This window comes from Delphinus delphis, chromosome 8 (genome assembly GCF_949987515.2).
Source record: "Delphinus delphis chromosome 8, mDelDel1.2, whole genome shotgun sequence".
NCBI lineage: Eukaryota > Metazoa > Chordata > Mammalia > Artiodactyla > Delphinidae > Delphinus > Delphinus delphis.
In genome coordinates this window covers 44,175,872-44,191,275 of record NC_082690.1, presented here as the reverse complement: position 1 = coordinate 44,191,275, position 15,404 = coordinate 44,175,872, and positions in this window count along the sequence as shown.

The following is a 15,404-nucleotide window of genomic DNA, read 5'->3' as shown; positions in this document are numbered from 1 at the left end:
GTACGCACTTTGTGTATAGTAGTATAGAAATTACAGTCTTTCTACTATATTTATCAGGCCCATTTAATTGGCCACCTAAAAGAGGCAAATATCTTATTTACCTGAAGATAATTACTTATGTTTGGGAAAAATCTCTATCAATTCAAATGGCAAATATTTTCATTATTATGAAGGAGAAAAATAAAGATACATTATTTAGGAGTAAATGATGGTTATGAAAGGCAATAATACTCTTTAAACATCACTGTTCTTATAACCATTGGAATTATGCAAATATTTTAAACTCTGTAAATTGGACCAAAGATTTCTTTTCATTTCAGTTAGATATGGATATCATGCTTAGTCTAATATAGAGGCACAGTCTTCCAGGGCATAATTCACTTCCTGGGAATAACTTCTTTTCCTACTCTTTCTCTTGTTATCTCTGAATATGCCTTTGAGGAAATCCAGTCAATAAACCCTTATTGGTCTATTGGTATAGGAAGGGCACCTTCAATAATTGCCTCTAATTCCCTGTAGCTGGAAGCAATCCTTACCTTCCATTGATTAGTGATCTTATAATCAGTGTTACTATTGGGGTGGACATGCATATCTGGAGACCTCAACATAGGAAAATAGTGCGGGAATAACTGACATTTTACCACTCTTCATTTTTTGTCCAGGGCAGACATTAATAATCAGTCACAGCAGTCTTTTCCATTGAGTCAGGGCATGGCTTCAGATTTAACACAGAACTCTGGAGCGCCTCATTAGTCAACAAAATTTTTTCATGGAAGATAAAACCTGTTTTTTAAAATATATGCATAGACTTTAAAATCAGAAAAGCTGAATTCTGGTCCCAGTTCTGCCATTTGGGCAAGTCACTTTACTTCATTTAGCTTCTTTAAATCTCTCTTTTCTCATTTAAATTTAGTTATATATATATATATGTATACATATAATACTATATAATACTATATATATATATATATATCCTTTTCTGACTATACATTAGATCAAATGTGATAAAACTTTGTAAATTGCAAAGTGCTATTTAGACATAAGGTATGTATTCATTTCTACTAGATTGGAAATGCCGAACATAATGCTTGCCTTACAGCACACTCATTCACCTTCCCTTCTTAGCCTTATTTAAGAACGTGATGGGGAGCTCTCTGCTAACTTATGGTCCCTTCTTCCCTTATTCAAAGTGCAGCTTAGAGAAACATTTTCCCAAAGATTTAAGTGGTCCAAAATTTAACAACATTCTAAGTCTCCTTTCAATAGCTCTTGCTGCCAGTAATACTACATAATTAATCGTCCACATGACAATGGTGGAGACTCCAACATTTCTGATTGTGTAGCCTTTCTATTAACAAGATCAGCATCTTGTTTTTGAAGAAGACTGGTGTTTGGAGAGTGATGACCAGGGGTGCATATGATTCCATAACAGTTAGAAGTAAGATAGATAGTGGCATCTGAAGGAATATTTTTAAGGTCTAAATGAAGTATCAAATTATTCAAGTTCTTCTATCTAAAGGGAGTCCCAGCAAAAAGGGGATTTCTTTATAGAAAAAGAGTTGGTTCCCTTTATAGTATCAGATCGCCATATAATTATTAATCTTATACCTCAAAAACATTTATTTTCTACCTTAACACAATGGCGATTATACAAATAACCACTAGTTTGCAAATATGTGATTTGATTTCATTCTTAAAATAAAAAGAAGATATTTTAGTTTCAGGTACTGTTTATTCATTTATTAACAGCTATTGAGTCATCCAAGTGCCAGATCCTGCACTGGAAATGGTGCATATCTACCCTCAATAAGCTTACGTTCTGATGAGGAAAAGAGACATGTTATATAGGTTACAGACACTTTGGAGCATGGGAGAGAAGAACGACTAGTTTTGTCTTTTACCTTTCTTTTCCCTATAGTTTTTCATCATCTGTGCTCTCAAATTCTCTCACCACTGCCAGCTGTACTAAATCTCTCAGTAGCTTCTCTAAGGATATTTTTACTAGGAAAATATTGTCTTTAGTCGTGCCTAGAGGACTTCATTTTGAAAAAAAAGATTGGACTTTTTACTTCCAATTTTTGAAGGACAATATCATATCTCTTACTCAGGAACTAGTTTCAAAATATCTTGGCAACTTCATGGTCAAAGTTAAGAGAAAAAAAAAGGCTATTGTCTGCTACTCCTTTGAGCCTTCCCTTTCAGTTCTGGGTTCCAGCTTGAGAGAACTGTCTCACTTTCAGGATGTTGGCACAGAATATGACCTCACTATTCAGGAGTGATCCTATTCTCTTTCACAGCATAGAGAGTTTATACTTAACTTTCTATGAGTACGATTGCCATATAATACAATGCCACAGCCACAACTACCATATAGTAATAACTGCACAATCCAATTATCATATTACTATTCCCTCTCTCCCTCCACTTATAAACATGCAATAATTTCCTGATTGCTTTTGTCCCCTTGCAAATTTCTTTTATTCCTGGTTTCCTGATAGGTTCTGTTAACTTAGTTAGAAACTTATTTTCTAGCATGGAAGTAAAGTTTCTAACACTTTTTGCCATACAGATGAGTGACACATATGCAGAGACACATATTCACACAGTAGAGACAAAGCACACATGTTTTTAGTCTTCTTGGGACAGAAGAGAAGAAAGAGAAGGAATCTAACCAAAGAAGAGAATTAAGGGCTGAGATGTCTTGTATTCTATGCAAGTTTTGATGTATATTAATGTCAAAGAGGAGTGGGTAGAGGAGTGGGTAAAGTCTTACTGGCCCTCAAGAAGGATTACAACTTCTGTCATCTGGTCTCAGAGCTTACGAAGCACTGACTGACTGAATAGTGTCCAGTTGCCTGAGGCTGTCCTGTCTCAGCAGTTATCAAAACCTCCATATTCTGCACCCTGTTGGTTGTAGAGCTAATCATTTTGAGATTAGTCAGGCATTTGGGATCTGAGTTTCCCAGGAAGCCAGAGGACTGACTATTTAGAAGCTAAACTGCAAAAGCAAGAGTAACCTACTAGACCTTTTAAAAATTACAGTAAAAAACTACTCAAAACAGAGTATTGATTCCTAATTCAAACCAAATACCTTTTCAAATTTCATCTGCCAAATTTCTATCTATAGCCTGTGATAGTTTTGAGACCAAAAAATAATAGCTCAGTACATAGTAATGTTTTCTTGAAGGGTCCTCAAGTGAGGAGATCGGCCTGGGCACCTTAATGAGACATGAACATGCATATATTTCCAGTATGTCTTTGCTAACTTGATGAATGAAAACCAATCATAACACTCAACCTGACACCCTATTTTTCACTATTGAACATGGAAAAACTATGTAGTCGAGCTTAGTTTATTCACTCATAGAATGTCATGTTGTATTACAGTCATTTATGTACATGGCAGCCCACTTAGTGGGCTTAGTCCCAAGCCTTTTCACAGGACCGGTTATATAGGCTATTATGGTCCATTTGGCCTCTTGACTATTATGGTCTACTGAATAAATTTAAACAGCTTCTACCCAGAACCTTCATAGTCCCTATACCAAATCTCTTCATATTTTCTTCTGCTAAGTTCCTTTTTTCATTCAGTGACTATTTTCTTTGGTTTCTTCCCATAATCTTATCAAAATCATAAATTGTTAAACATATCTACAGCTGTCTCCATTTCACTGAAATTATATGTATTCACTAGAATCTAAAAATAAAAAAATAATGAAATCATTTTTTTTTGACTTGAGTGAATATCATTTTCCTCATCATAGGGTCTTTAATATAGAAGCTTACATTTTTTGTGATGTCAAATCACTATAATGTTCTTGTTATTCTTTTCTATCAATCTCACCTCCACTTGAAAGGATATTACCAATCATAAAATTAAAATAGAATCGGTAGTAGGGATAGTATAATGAACAGAATAAACTGAATGAATTAGGAATATAGTTTTGCTGCTAATATGTATTATTATACTTATATTTATTAACTGAAGGGATATTACCTTTTTTTTTTTTGGAATACATCAGTTTTATTTTCAAAGAGGACCAAGCTGTGACCTTGACAACCATTCAAAGCACTATCCCTCCCCTCCAGACCTGAACATACTGTGATCAAGGAGCAAGGTAGGGTTTATATAATGGGCAGGAAATAAATAGATGATTGAATTATTGCCATTCAGCAACTAGTTACTGAGCGAGCACTCCAGTATCTTCTGTGAGGATAAAGAAATGAATCGAAATAGATATCTTCTCCTCACAAACTTACAGTTTTGCAGAAGAAATAAGAGAGATTCATAAAAATTAGAATATACATTAGCAAGTGATACACATGTCCTGTTTTCTGAGAACCACATGTTACTCTTTTTACTTCTCCTTTCTGAAAATTTTCTTTTAGCAAAAATTACATTTCTGGTTTTGGAAGTTTGGGGACTCTTCCAGGCTAAAAGTAAGATGCTAATATATGCCTCCCCTAAAACTCATCCCACCCTCTACGTTCTGGAATATTGTCAATCTTCTCTGTGTCTATGAGAGATATTATCATTTTTTGGAAGAATATGCCTATAGAATCATCATGTAGCTATAGAAAAAAAATCTTTGGTACTCTCTTCACATTATCACTTTCTAAAATATGGCTTTAAATTAATTTTACCTGGGTCTACTTTCTTCTCTCTCTCACTATAGCTCATCCCCTTACACCTAACCTCTCATTTGTTTTCCTCATCTCTAAAGTAGGAATGCATGTAATAATACCTATGTTTCAAGGACAATGTGAAGATTAAACTAAGCAAAGTGAAAAAAATCTGTGAACTGTACAATGATATACAAATATATTTCTGTTATTTCCATTGTAGGAGTGTTTAGGTATTATAAGTTACACAAGGGACAAGTTTTATTTGGCAGCTGTCTTTAACTCCAAATAAATTTATTTGTCATGTATTTATTGAGGGATTTACAGCCTCTAGAGAATTTTCTCTGTGAGAGTGTTTCTTTTGAATTTTCTTTTGTTCTTTTCCCCCCATCTGGCTAGTTGAATTCTCCATAGACAAATAATGACCTTGGCTGGGTAGTTAAGATACAACTAAAGTTTCCAGTGATTTCTATAGTACAGATTCAGCACTTATGGAAATTCAATTTTAAAATGGAAAATATCCCTTAACTAGAGAATTATCTCCTTAAAGTTTCCTCTTTAGAAATGATGGCTGTCCTGAGGTCTGACATGCATTACTGCCTTTTCTTCCTGTATGTTTTTCTATGTTTTAGGTCTATTTTCTCAGCTTAATGAGATTGCAAGCTCCCCTAGTGTCATTTTTGTTTCTGGTACAAGATGCTTTGATTTTGTTTCATGACAATGAAATAATAGCAATGATAATGAGGGTCTTAGTTTAAATGTTGTCAAGTGGTGCAGTTGAGAATTTAAATGATAGAAATGATATTTGTATCATTGTGAAATTAATTATATGCAGGGAGATCTATTTTAGAAATAACCTTCCATAGTAGAAAGGCACTTTTGGACAGTACTCTTCCAATTTGTTTGAAAATCATTTAAGAACCCTAGAAAATATACTTTCTTAGAATAAAGCTTTTTTTGTTGTTTTTGTTTCATTTCATGTGGTCTATTAAATAACCTTTGTCACATTTAAGTTGTGCACTTTCTTTAAAACTATTAAAAATATATGTATAGGCCTATGACATGAAGTGGACATGGATATTTGAAGTAGGAAAATGCCGTAGTTATTTAATTTAAACAAATGGCAGAGAATTTTATAGTGCTTGCTGTAAAGTAACAAACCATATCTAGTCATATCCAGAGACCACTATTTAAAAGGTATCATCATACCATGATGATCCCTTCTGTGCTTGCACTGTTTTGCCACAAAATCCTGAAGAAAGGTTTTTAAGTTTCATGGCAGACAGTAGATAGTGATTATATTCAAGAATAAGAAGTATTTGAAATTGATACTGATATACACACTGATACACACACAAATTTGTAGTGAGTAAAACTGAGTGTGAGATCTCCAGTTGTACCTTGTTACTTTGTAGGTTTTCAGAACAACTGCTCTCAGATGTTCACATTTAAACTGAAAAGTAACAAGATTGATTAGTCATTCAGTTGTTCATGCTGGGCTAGAAAATTTATTTTAGGAACTTAGTTCTGAAATAAAGTTGGGCAAGAAATGCCTTTTAGAAATTTATAGGAAAATATTTTGACAGCTTTCCTTTGAGAAATGACAATATCTATTATCAAGCAGTAAACTTGTTAATGACAGGAGTGAAATACTGTGCCTAACCAGATCATTATTTATAATTGCTTATAGCATTTTTACTTTGAGCATACTCACATATAAAGTTATTTTTCCCCAGTCACGTTCTGATTTAAAAGGAAATTTGTTTGCAGGTTTAACCTTTGATTACTCCTTTGTCATTGAAATCTAAGACAAATGTATTTCTGGTACATGGGAAAAATCAAGACTCTCATATTGCAGTGCTTTGGGCATGAAATGTTCGTAAATTCATCAACTTAAAAATCTGCATGAAGCGATATAAGTCTGGTGGCTATCCGAAACATTAAAAATCCTACCATTCTTTGATGTGTCAAAAAAAAAAAAAAAGGAAATTTGCATCTCACAATGTGGAAAGAAAACCCCACATACTTTTGAGCCCCATTGACCAAAATCTCAACATATATTTTATTACATTTTCATGAAAATAACTATATTAAGCTGCAGTTTTTCATGTATCTTTTTACCATGCTTTATTCACCAATATTTTTATAAATTTTGTGTAAAATATTGTATGGCATCATACATATATGGAATACACACTATTCATGATGTTCTTTTAAGGAACTCAGTACCATTAGAAAGACAGCTATTTTCAATAACCATATAGTAGCTAATTATTGTTGTGCATTTAGAAGAGCACAGCAAAAGAGGAAATGGAAACAGGGAATAGAGACAAATCTTTGAAGAGTTTTGTTGTAACATTCATAAGCTATTGAATAATAATAAAAAAGTGAATAAATATAAAAGTAAGCTAATTTATGGGAAAAGATCACAATGGAGATGGAATAAAATTAAAGTGTACAGTTAGACTTTCAACAAATGATGCTGGAAAAATTGGACATCCATATGAAAAAAATGATCCTTGACCCATACCACATACCACATTAAAATTTATCATGAAATACCAGGTACCATAGACCTAGATGTAAAACTTTGAAACTATATACATTGTAGAAGAAAAATATGAGAAAAATCTTTGTGTATTTGACTAAGGTAAAGATGTATTAGATACTATACCAAAAGTATGATACATAAAAGAAAAAAAAATCAGTCCTCATCAAAGGTAAAAAACCTACTCATAAGATACTGTTAGTAAAAAGATAAGCCCCAGATTAGGACACAGTATTTGTACAACTTAAATCTGATAAGGGGCTTCTATACAGAATATATAGACAACTCTGAAGCAATAATAAGAAAATGAACAAAGAAAAACCCGTAATGAAAATGGGAAAGGATTTGAATAGACATTTCACCAAAACAATACACAAATGGTTAATAAGCACAGACAAAAAATTCTTAACACAATTAGTCATGAGGGAAATGCAAATTAAAAGCCTAATTGTATATCCCTACACAACAATTAGATAAAATAAAATAAAAATATTGGACAATACACAGTGCTGGTGAAGATGCAGAGTAAGTGGAACTCTCATCTCACATACTGTTGGTGTAAATAAAAAATTGCACAGCTGGGGCTTCCCTGGTGGCGCAGTGGTTGAGAGTCCGCCTGCCGATGCAGGGGACACGGGTTTGTGCCCTGGTCCGGGAAGATCTCACATGCCGCGGAGCGGCTGGGCCCGTGAGCCATGGCCGCTGGGCCTGCGCGTCCGGAGCCTGTGCTCCGGAACGGGAGAGGCCACAAAAGTGAGAGGCCCGCATACCGAAAAAAAAAAAAAGACACATATTTGGGCTTCCCTGGTGGCCCAGTGGTTTAGAGTTTGCCTGCCGATGCAGGAGACACGGGTTTGTGCCCCGGTCCGGGAAGATCCCACATGCCGCAGAGCGGCTGGGCCCGTGGGCCATGGCGGCTGAGCCTGCATGTCCGGAGCCTATGCTCCACAACTGGAGAGGCCACGGCGGTGAGAGGCCCACGTACCGCAAAAAAAAAAAAAAACCCAAAAAAACCAAACAAACGAAAACAAAAAAGAAATTGCACAGCCACTTTAGAAAATGGTTTGCCAGTTTTGTATAAAGTATACAAAAACTGTATAAAGTTAAGCATATATTACCATAAACACCAGCCATCCCATTCCTAAGTATTTAACCAAGAGAAATGAAAAGTTATGATCATCCAAAAACGTGTACATGAATGTTTATGGCAGTTTTATTCATAACCATCAAAAATTGGAAACAACTCAAGTTCCTTCCACTGGTGAATGGATAAACAGTGGCATATCCATACAATGGAATATCACTCAGCAAAATAACTAAATAAATAAAATAAAAATAAACTGATTCTTAAAAACATAGATAAATCTCGAATTATGTATGTGAAAGAAGCCTGACTCATAATGCCACATAATATATGACTCCACTTATATGACATTCTAGCAAAAATATGTGAATAGAAAACAAATCAGTGTTTGCCAGGGGTTATGGGTGGGAAAGTGTTGACTATAAACGGGTACAATGGAATTTTGGGGGATGATGGAAATGTTTTATTTTTTCATTGTAGAGGTGATTAGCTGATTGTATGCATTGGCCACAACTCATAGAGCTGTATGTTTGAAAGGGTGAACTCTACTGTATACCTCAATAAACCTGACTCCCTCTCCTCCAAAAGAAAACCTACTTGGTTACCATTGGTGGATCCAGGGATATAGCTGGTTATCTTGATAACTGGTGAACCATATCGCTTGGAAACAAAATAGTTGTTGCTATGAAAGTTTCTCTTCATAGATTTATTCCAGTTAATGGATATAAAAAGAATGAAAGAATAATACCATTTTGCAAATGTTAGCAGATCTAATCATCAGTGGCTTCTAACATTGCATAAAGAGATACACCAAATATAATCACTTCCTGAAAGAAGAATACACATCCTCTATGAAGTCATCTTGCAAACAAAACAAAAAAACAACTGAAATCAAATTAAGCCTTTATATGCAAATACCCAATTTATGGGAAATATGGAGGAGAGAAAAACATGTTAAACTACACCTTGCAGACATAATAAGCAAAATCCAGACTGTGGAAACCTTAGAGTTCTTCAAAAGCACATTGTAGGGAAAGAAAAAAAGGATAAAAGGAAAACTGTAGATTAAAAGAGACATAGAGACATAAGGGACAGATTAACCAATTTCAGTGTGAGAACCTTATTTGAATCCTGAATCAGACATACAAATTATAAAAAAAATTAAAAAAAAAAGATGTTTAAGAGACAATGGGAAATTTGATGACCACAAGATATTATGGCTAATTTTTTTAAGTGATAATGATGTCACATATTTTTTTAAGTTTTATTATTTGGAGATAAACACTTGATTACTCACAAATAAAATTATATGATTGATTTTCTGGATTTGCTTCAAAACAATCAGGAAATGGGGAAAATGGGTCCAGGATACAGAATAAATAAGATTGACTATGAGCATATAGTGTTGAGGTTGAGTGATGATGGTTGCAAGGGTTCCTTTATATAATCCTATCTCCTGTTGTATATATTTAAAATTTTCTGCTTTAAAACTTAAAAAAAAAAAAAAAGGAAAAGAAAAGGAGGAATGCAGGAAGAGAAGAGAGGAGAAAAGTTTGGAAAAAGATAATAATACTGCTGCTGATGCCACAATAGTATAACACTTTATAGGTTACAGAAAATTTCACATTCAGTATTCCAGACAAAAAGGTGACCTGACTCTCAGGTTCTTTCCTAATCACTTTCTGCCAGGCACAGGATACCTGCATAGCTGGAGACCTAGTATGACAAACATAAAAGATACTCAATAAACATTCATCAAAAAATGAAAAAAAGGTACAGGAAGGGAGATTAAATTTAGGTAAAAGTGAGAGATATCTTTTTTCTGAGACAGACAAAAAGTGAATGAATATATAAAAAGTGAATGAATATATATGAATATATAAAAACATATAAAGTTAGGGAATATTTTTGAGGCAGTTGTGAGGAGTAGCTCCTTCTTTAGCACGGTGTGGAGATGGTGATTGTCTGTACATGAGCTGGAGGTTGTGTGAGTCATAGGAAAAGAATGAGGACCTTGAACAGAGTGGGAATATTTGTTGTGGACAACAGCCTGTAGATTCACCGGGAATATCCCAGGAGGAAATAGATATTCATTAGTGTCAAGGCTCTTTACAGTTATTATGTTTATCTTACTCATAGAAGGGTTTACCTCCTGGGACAGATTTTACCAATCTGCACTTTTATTACATCTCATTTTACTTCATGTGACAACTAGTGGCATGCTCTCTTTTCACCCATCCTTCTTTCAGATGTCAACAAACATCCAATTTCATTTTTCTTTCTAATAAAACTTTGGATGGATCTCTTGCCAAGGATATAGTTGTTAAATCATTACCAAATACTGTTAAAAAGCTGTGGAAAAATAGAGCAGTATACTCATGGTAGATGGCAAGAGATGGATGCAAGAACAATTATCATTGGAGTTTAGGTTTGCTCCATGAGCATCAACCCAGATTAAAAAAAAAAAAAAGATTAATTCATTAGGGAGAAAACAAGTAACTAAAATAAACCAAAACAAAGCCTTAAGAAGACAATAGAGTATAGCAATTTCTAGTATTTCAACATGGGATGGCTCATGGTTTATCCTGAAGGGCTACAAGGCTACTCAGTGGTAAAGGTTACAGCACAGATTTTGGAGCTGGGCAGACAAGCTCCTACTGCTACATTTTCCAGCAGTACGACTTTGGGCAAGTAATTTAAATTCTTTGAAACCCTGGTTACATATCCAAACTTGAAAGCTAATGCAGGTTGATGGGGGGCAAGAAAAGGTTTTAGAGCTAGGAAATACTCTGATATGTTCAATACGCACAGAAGCAAAATGGCTCCTATCAGTTGCAAGGGAAATGGAACTATTTCACAACAGCAAAGGCATCAGCACAATGATATATGATCAATATTCGAGTGTCAGTCAGACAACTGTGTCAATTTGGATTAGATGTTTCTTGGATCCTGTTTCCATTTTCAAATGACAAAATATTAGATAAAAAAATGTATGGATTATGACTTCAACTATAAATTTCCTCATCTATAAATGGGGATTAATGTGAGGATTAAAGATGGACCTTACCTTGTATACCATGAATGCATACTATTTTAATCCTTAATCGATACTATTATAAATATTATGATATACCTGCTGCACTGCTGCCTGCTTTCATCCAGGCCAGTAGGTTCCTATGCCCATAAGGCATTACAAGGGCACCAAAAAGAGCTTGAACAGCGTTTTTCCTGAGGAAATTTCTCTATCACTTTCTGTTGCACTCAGTTCCTTTCACATGAGACGAGGCATTCAAGAGCTAAATGACTAGTAATAGATCTTGACTAGTAATAGATCTTGCCCTAAGAGCAAATTTTGATGAGGAAAGAGCAATCGCAAAGAATGAGGATACTGCGCCCTTGAAGGAGTGGTAACCCTCCGCCTTGCCCAGCACACTCCCGCGAGAAGGAGACGCGGTAAAGAAAGGGGAGACTATTAAGGGAAACTTATTGCCTAATCAGTAGTGACGTCATTGTGTTTCAAAGATCTGGGGAAGAGCCATTAGCTGACTGGAATTAGTTTAGCTGCTGTTTCGGCAGACCAAACCAGGAGCTGACCTGATGTTTTTGTCTTTTGTGCCCTTTCCACAATGTAGGCACTCTGCCCTGGCTTTGCTGAGGCATTGTGCAGAAATATTAGCAGCTAGTTTTCAAAGGATATCTTAAAACTTGCAGCCCAACTTATGAAAGAGAACAGAAGTAAAAAAGAAAAAAAATCTACCCAGGTTTGCCCACATTTAAACTCTGAGAGTTGTACTAACTTTGAAACAGATTTGAGTCCACATACAACCAAAATGTCAATCAGAAAATATTTCACCAACTTGTGGATTCTGATTCTAAGACAGGCTAAAGCAGATTTGGTACCACCCTTTGTGATCCCCGTTTCATGAATATTGATTAGGTGACTGCTTAAATTCCTTTCTGTCTAACAACAATTACACATATAGTAAAAGTGATAATCACTGTGGGAAGATATAGAATTTCCATTCCACTTAAAAGAAAGGGCAGCATTGTAAAAAAAAAAATGGTGCTAATTAGTTGGATATAATTACAAATTCATCAGTTAAAATGTTCACTACCAGCAGAAAATGCAATTCGCCATACGTGTTGGAAATATGCAAGAAAGGATTTTCCTGTGTTATTTTCTGCAGTTGGAGTGTGGCCTTAGATTATTTGTGGGTTTCCAAGTATTTGAATTATGCAAGCTGGTTGACTGAGTGGCCTCAAGCATTCAGGAGACAAGCTTTTTCATCTCATAATAAAAAATGAGTTTCTTTGCAAATGTATATCAAAATCTGCAGTTTCAATTTTCAGCAATTTTAGGGAGTGTAAGAAAAATTTTCAGTTAAATTTATATGCTCAGAGGTGCTTAACATGGAGATTGCCTGAGGACAAAAAAAAAAAAAAAATAGAAAAACATGAAGATAGAAATCTTGAAAATGGTCTTCAAATTAAAAAATAATCTAAGAGTAATGTCAGATGAACATAGTTTTGGGTATTCATTTATCTTGTTATTTTAAGCATGTGTCTTTAAGTCTACAATTAGTAAATGTCTAATGTAGAAAATAATTGATGAGCAGAACAATAGACATTTAAAATATTCTAAGAACATTTAGTACTTCTCAATGAAGCCCTGTTCTATAGGTAGCCTATGAAAAAATAGAATAGGGTATGAAGATTGGAAATGTATTTCCTCATCTCTTACTGTTATTTTTACAAAGCCTATATTTAAAATATTTACCCAATATTTCTTGCTCTGAAATAGCATTTCTTGTCAGAGTTTTATAATTCTGAGTTAATGTTCTTAAACTCCTAGGATGTCTTGCTATGAAACATTCCTTAGGTAATCAAACCAAGGCTTTAGAGACCTCATTCAGGTTAAAACATTTTTTTTTCTCTAAATCTAAAACCATTTCTTTGATTTTGGGTTGCACACTTGATCCAATTACAGCTATCGCTTTAAGTTCACCTTTACCTTTTATCTGTGGGTTAAGAACTACATAAATGATGCTCAGTTAATTGTGTTGTTAGAACACATATATTGCCCATGATTACAATAATAATTAACACAATGTTTAAACTTCTGAATAAAAATGTGCATTCATTTTCAAGTCCAAAGAAACTGTTTCAAAATCCCTCAGGTTTTCATCCATTTTATCAAAGGGCAATATTTGTTCTGAGAATTGAATTCTCCAAAATGTTTTGGACTGTTTTCTTTAACTCTCAGTAAAAACCCTGCCCTCTGCTTTATACCTTACTTTTAATCAGGGCTGAATCAAAGATTTGACAGTATAGTATTTTGTCTAAAAATCATAGAATTTTCCCTGAGCACAACTTCAGTTTTATATTATTTACAGCTCTTTAGGTTGAATGTGACAGAAAATCCAACCCAAACTGCTTTCAGCAAAAATTTAGTTTTTTGGCTTATGTAACTGTTAAGTCCCAAGGGTGGTGTTGCATTCAAGGGAGCCTGAGTAGGGCTCAAAATCTTCCAAGAGAACCTAGATTTCCTTTGTTGCTTCTCTACTCACCTCTGTAAGTGAGCTTTCCTATGCTACCAGTGTGAGCTCATGGTCACACCAACTCTAGCCTATATCTGCTTCACTCAAGTCCTGTAGAAAAGAATGTCAGCTTTTATTTCATGAATTTCAGCTAAAATCTCCTTGGTCTTAGGGTTTTTGACTCACTCATATGGACATCCTTGAAACAATTGCTTTGGCCAGAAGAACATAAAATATAGATGGGTTTAGCTTAACAAGGCATATTTCTGGGGTTATGGTTGAGGTCAACTTCTTGAAAGTCTTGGACTAAAAATATGGGAAAAACCAGAAGTGTGAATACATGCTCAGTTGCCAAAAGAATATATATTCATGAAGGCTGTATCTTATACATTTTTATGAGCTGTATTTAATTATATTACTTTCAATATGTTCTACACTTCTGGTTTTGGTTTATCTATAATGCAAAGGTTGTTTATAAAGAGTTTTAAAATATCCAAGTGGTGGGGTATATTAGTCTGCTCAGGGTACCATAACACGATGCTGCAGACTGGGTGGCTTACACAACAGAAATTAATTTTCTTACAGTTCTGGAGACTGGAAGTCAAAGGTCAAGGTGCCAGCAGGGTTGGTATCTGGTGAATGCTCTCCCCTTGGGTTGTAGGTGGCTGCTGTCTCTCTGTGTGCTCACGTGGCCTTTCTTTGGTGTGTGTGGTGTGTGTGGAGAGAGAGATATGTGGTTTCTCTGGTGTCTCTTCTTATAAGGATAGGATCAGGGCCCCACCCTGACCTTGTTTAACCTTAAGTCCTTCCTTAGAGGCCCCATCTCCATATATAGCCACGCTGGGGGTTAGGGCTTCCACATATGAATTTTGGAGGGACATAAAGCATTTGATCCATAACATCGAGTTTTTATTTATGTTATTATTAATTTCTAATTTTTTCAGGTTAAATATAGCATGGTGGTTAAAAAGACAACTCCTGAAGCTAAGCTATTTTGATGTACCACTTGCTAGTTGTGCATTTTACTTGAGCCTTTCACTTCGTATCTCTGTGCTTCTGTTCCCTTATCATAAAATATTGATAATAACAGTGCCTACCTCATTGGGTTTTAGAGGATTCAAGTGCACTTAAAATTGTTCCTGGCACATAGAAAATGCTTAAAAATGTTACTTTTCCTTTTCATTCTCCTCCTTTTCTTTCCTCTTCCTTCCTATTTTACCTCCTTCTCCTTCTTCATCTTCCTTGGGATGCTCTGTTTCTCCTTTTTAGAATTTGTTGAGTTTTCCTTTGTAGTGCAACATTTGGTAATGTTTGCAAATGATTGATGGACCATTCAAAGAAATGCGTACTCTTCTGTCAATGATAGTTTTAATAAATATAAATCAACAACCTTATTAATTATATTTGTTTCTGGTAGATCTTGCTTTATACATTTTGATTCTATATTGTTTGGAACCTGAAAGATTATGGCAGTTTAAGAAAATTTTTAAAAAGGTTAACAGCATTTAATGAGATATTCAGGAAGGAGGAAAAATCTTGTCAAGTCTCCTGTAAGCATGCTGATAACCAGATCTGATTCACACAGTAATGCAATTACTAGAGAAAAGATAAT